The sequence below is a fragment of the Micromesistius poutassou genome (assembly GCF_964030765.1).
Source record: "Micromesistius poutassou genome assembly, chromosome: 12".
Classification (NCBI taxonomy): Eukaryota; Metazoa; Chordata; class Actinopteri; order Gadiformes; family Gadidae; genus Micromesistius; species Micromesistius poutassou.
The window spans coordinates 4,818,948-4,825,029 of NC_140282.1; positions in this window are offsets into that span (position 1 = coordinate 4,818,948).

Consider the following 6,082-nt stretch of genomic DNA (forward strand, 5'->3'; position numbering starts at 1 on the left):
GGCCTGCCCACTGAGTATGTCTCGGCAACATTGTCCCCAGGGTGGACAACAGTAGGCCAGTGCACTTAGATTTACTGTACCGACATGCTGTTTATAACCACACTCATGTCCTAGCAAAGAGGCAGGGGATGGTGAGAACGATGGCCGTGATATTCTCTGTGAGCGGGTCATGGGAGCAATAAAGTGAGGGAGTTGTTGAAAGAGATCAGTCGAGAATTATTGGTTGATGATAATTTAAAAATAATTCTACCCGTATAAAAATGCATAGATAGGCCAATTGCATCTTTTCGGTCCAGATATAGTCAAACCTTTACAATCAGAACTGTTTTAGCTCAGCAACTCATCATTGACTAAAGCCTTTCATTTGCATGGAGTAGTGACATAACTCCAAGTCATCAACCTATTTCACTGCAAGTGCTAATAGTTCAACAATGTGATATGTTTAAGGGGTAGCTAAACGATCACAAGCTATTTGAAAGTTTGGAACCAAACAATGTACACATAAGTGCCACATATAATGAATCCAACTTTTGTGTATTTAAACTTGAACCAACTTTTGACTGTATTTGAACAGTGTTACATTTGAACAATTTACTTTTCAAATGTAACACAATGATTGTCTTAGGCACCATTACACCCAATTAATTAAGATTTAAAAAGTATTCCATGAAAGGTAATTCCTCCATTAATTTAAATCAAAGGCAGTAATGTCAGACAAAAGTACTGAAAAAATGTGTCAATAATAGTTAGATTTTCTCGGTACATAAACCGGTACCATGCAGAATATATTTAAAATGTTTCACATTGTTACAACATTTGTTGCCTGCATTTGCATGTCACATGCTAGAACCCAAGCCATTGACAAGACTCGGGTGGGCTTGTATTGCAGTGAGTAGTATTGTAGCATCTTTAAAAAGTAATGATAAAAAAACACAATAGAAGAAATAGCCTCAAACTCATCCTAATCTGTCATCACGGTTTCACAATCATCAAATTATTTTACTTTAAGATAAGATAACTTAATGAAGCTGGAATGGGACTGGGATGGGATGTTATAATTGAAATGTAATAATTGATATTCCAAAAGAAAAAGAAAGAAGTATAAAAATATATAAATATCCTTAGGACCCTGCACTAAATGCGAGTTGTCTTACCTCAGAGAGGGAGATGGGTGTAGGGTTCCCTGGTGATGCAGCTAGTCTGTAAGGACCTGCAATGTATGTGCTCAGAACAAGTCCTAGTGTTATAGTGATACGTTAGCTCACGAGCCCCCTTATTGGCTGGAGATGTGTGTGAGGTAGGGGTACCATGAACGGCTGCTGACATCTTTAGCTGGCTGGCTTTGCATAAGGAGAAGCATGAAATGCTGTGGATAGTAGAAGAGGGCTCAGGTTGTGGAAAGGAGCAGCTGAGAAGCCTCTGTTTCTATATTTACAGGGAGACAAGGCAGCCAGGAATTATCATGGAGGGGTTAATCCAGCTGGGGTAGGGATGGGGAGTGGTTTTAACTGACAACCTGGGGTTACACATCAGATTGGCATCCAGACAATGCCTCTGTGTTTCACGCCAGAAAACAGAGCGCGCAGACAGCTTGCTGCCACTCAGTCCGCCAGTGAGTTCTTTAGTCAATGAGCTACATTATCAATCAGTAAGTGTTTAGTGAGATGGGCAGGAAGACTGTTTGTTTTATTGGTAAGTCAGTAAGGCAATAGGAGGTAGTCCATTATGTGGCATTGCACTTAATTCAGCAAAAATAAAACTTAAAACGTAAATTAATAAGTTCAATATTTCCTACATTACTTATTGACACTGCAGCTATTGTATAAGAACAATTACTGAATTTGATATAGAAAGAATCAAAGAAGACCAAAGTGATGCAAGACTTGGAAGAGTGATACTTGAATCATTTTGGCGACAGGGTTGCCTAGTTAGCTGGTTAGCTAGTTAGTTGACTACGATATTTGAGCTTGAGAAGATCCTGCTTCCTGCTTGCATTTTTTTATAATGACTGTCAGCACGATTTAGTGACAATCTTTTACAAGTCAAGATAAGGTTGGGTTTCCCGACTTGACTCCTGAGGCTCTATAGTGGGGCTCAAGAGGGTGCAAACAGCTGGGACAGTCATTACCCATTACCCTTTGAATAATGCTCTGGGAGTTTGGTTGAGTCAGGTTGTTAAGACTCTGGGGATGGGTGAGGTTGCACACCTGTGCTGCATTGGGCAATCAATGCACAAAGGTCAAACCCACCACCAACACACACACACACTCGAGTCAGAAGGTAACACCTGCCTCTACGAATAGTCTTTTTTGCAGGTGGTTCAAATTCTAAAAATGCTTAGGAAAGGAGCCTCGATGCATCCTTTAACCCTCCTTTAGCATAGGTTACTCCTGACCAACCTTTATGAAAGGAAAGGAGATATTGATATCCCATAATCCTTTACGGCGGCAATATTTAAATAAAGAGGCCACCGTTGAAGTACGCGAAGACGAATGAGAGACGCGGTAAAGCAGAAGAAGAAAAGAGAAGAAAATACAATTGATAATAATGGATACCAATTCCAGAAACATATTATTTGAATCGAAATTAATTAATTTAATGCTTGTTAGTAAGCACACAATATACACCATAAGAAAATAAAATGCATGACTTCACATTTAAGAAACTACTGGGGGCAGTTCATTTCAACATCAACATAAGTTGAGCCTCTTTTTTTTCCACATATGAATTGGGATTCAAGTGGCCTCAAATATTCCTGTTGGCCAAATCCAACCTAAGTGATTCTCACTGTTGGCGATAACCTGATTGAAATCAATACGAAAAGAACTTATGGATCAAAAGAGCGCTTGTTGCAGTCCCATCTTCGGAAAATTGTTATTCATTTTAAACAGTGCTGTCTTTTCCTATGTTCGAAAGCACCTTTCCATCTCTCCTTGACCTGATGACGTTTTCCACAAAGGTTAAGGAAAGGAGGCATAAAGGTTAGGAGATTTGACTATTCGTAGAGGCCCCTGGGCTGTTTCCCAATGTGAATGAAGCATGCTCAACGGCTGCCTTTTTAAGGACGCTAGGCCCTTTTCGCGTCATTTGTTTTTGAGAATTCCGAGATTTCTCAAGGATGCATCGCTGGATCCTCAACGAGCCAAAATACCCACAATATTTTGCGTTCACACGCTGTGTGTGTATTTATGAATTGCAGATGGAAAGCAAAACACATTTCTTTACACTAGTGCTGTCAAACTATTAAAATATTTAATCGCGATTAAGCACATTAATGTCATGTCAACACGCGATTAATCACAATTAATCACACATAATTAATTCCCATTATTTTTTCTAATTTTAATCCTCTTATCAACATGGAAAAGTGGATCGGCTTGTTTTGTGCTTTGTTTTTTATTGAAAACAACATAACCATATACTGTAGTGTTCAATTTCACACTAACATTCTCACTTGGAGCAAATAATCTCTCAGACAATGTAACACTGTCCATCAATAAAAGGGTAAAAAAGATAAAAATACAAATAAATGAAAAAAAAACCCTGTTAATCTGATAAAAAAAAATGTACGCCATTAAAATGGGTTTGCGTTAATGCCGTTAATAACGCGTTTAACTGACAGCACTACTTTACACAAGTGAAGTTACTTGAACATTTTCAGAAATATTTTGTGCTCAGGAGGTAGAGCGGGTTGGCTGGTAACCGCAAGGTTGCTGGTTCGATCCCCGGCTTCTCCTAGCTGAGTGTCGTGGTGTCCCTGAGCAAGAACAGCATGCTGTATTGCTGTGTGTGTGTGTGTGTGTGTGTGTGTGTGTGTGTGTGTGTGTGTGTGTGTGTGTGTGTGTGTGTGTGTGTGTGTGTGTGTGTGTGTGTGTGTGTGTGTGTGTGTGTGTGTGTGTGGCAGACATGGGATGGGGGGGAGGGGCTCCAGGAACAGGACATAAGGAAGATTTATTTTTTTCTGTTTATTTCTGTCCATAAGAGTGTTAAGCATCAAGAAAAGACAGAAACACAAACAATCAATACATATCCTAACAACCTCAACAACCTCACCACATCTTGCAACAGTGAAGTGAAAAAACAGTGAAGCCCAGATCAACTGTGATAAGAGGGTTGCATCAATTTTGAAGAGGGGTCCGTAACAACTTAGTGGGCCAAGTACATTATTTTTATATTTGTTGGAATAAGGTTTAAATAGGGTACCACAAAGTAATGGAATAGACACAAATGAAAGCATAATATTGAGTAATGCACAGCACAATTACTTACAATTCTGAACTTGACAAACTCATATTTAGTAATGAAGAAAATGAGCAAGTTGCTGTGCCTAACCCTATTTCTAGACATTTAGTAAAAATTAAAAAAAAGAAAATCCTACAAGTTCACAAACCAATATCATACATCTACAAATTGTATTGAAATTCCATGAATAGGGCTCAGATCAAGGCAACTAAAATGACCAGACCTGTCTGCATATAACAGAGTATAACAACAAACAACATCTAAATGAATGTTTATACTCAATACAAATTTTATATAAATGATGCTATATTAATATTATTTGGTTAACAAATATAAATAGCAATATCAACAATCACATAACAATAGCGTTCTAATAAAAGTAGTATTTTTCTAAAAAGTATTTAAGTATCTTAAAGAAATGTTTAAAATGTTAAAAAAAATTTAATCCTAATGGAATCAACCTTAGCGAGGCAAGTGAGTGTGGGAAAAAAAATGTAAACTGATCTGTCCTCTGCTCCTCTGTGCAGTCATTGTATCAAACCCGTACCGTATTGATAAACGATTGATTGGTCCAGCCTGGGCCAGTTTCTGCTGGAAATCTGTCAGAACGGCAGGGGGGCCAGATGCATGTGCCAGAGTAGATATATTATGAGCTTGCAAATTAATCTTGTTCCAAGACTAGGAACGATGCTATAAATATGATAAATTCATTCTCTCTAATACTGCTCTGTTAATGCTTCAAACTTACAATTATTGTGAAGGGCTACAATAAATACTTAAAGTTCTGGCTGAACTTTATAACCCTGCAATTGTTGCATATTGAATCGTTCATGTTTTTATCCAGCCTTGTAAAGTTTATGATTACAACAGGCTCCAGACATTGTGTAAGGCAGCATTTCTCAAACCGCATCCCAGCTGCTCAGAACATGTTTGTATCATAACATTAACTGTTAACTACTTTACTATAAACCTGTGCTTCACTTTTGAAGAAATGTACGCCAAATACTCTTTGACCCCTCAGACTACAGCATTTTCAGCCAATCCCCTGTCACATTACTCCCAATCAATGATTGAAAAGTGACACCCACTTCATTTTGTAAATGATTATGTAATTCAAGTGATAAACATTAATATATATCGACCTGCTACCCTCTGGCAGGCCCTGCAGGTCCATCAGAACCAGAACAAACGAAAGAAACAGAACACACACACACACACACACACACACACACAAGGGACAAGGACAATGTGCAATAATTGTAAAAAACTACATTGCACTACTGCCTTGTACTCTTTACTATTTTTTACTATTTTTATGTTGTGTGTAAACTTGTATGCTGCTACAATCTCGTTGTACACTGTACATTGACAAATAAAATGATTCTGATTCTGATTCTGATATTCAGGCTTATTTATGTAGGTCTAAGTGGGCTCCAGAGGCTTAGGGTCAAGCTCTACTGGGCCCTGGCTTGAAATGTTTGAGAAAGGCTGGTTTAAGGTATTACTTATAAGGATTTCCTTTGGCTATTTATCAGATATATCTCTTACCTGTGTAGCTCTGTGTGTGTATCTTTGTATCCATGTTAATGTAAATTCCCTTAATGCAAAGGCTCTAATAGCAAAAATCTAGCTGTCCATGCAGTGAAATAAATTCCTTACAGCTTGCATCCTGATTGGCCGCTCGGCAGAGTGGGAGAAAGCAACACTCTTTCCTCAGAGACGTTACACTCCTCAGGTAGTGCTCCCAAATGCCCCCACCATCTAGGTCAAACTGTCACAGGCCCGTCGCCCTGTCGCAGTGGTATTATGTATTGGCTACAGGGCTACAGGAGTTTTATTT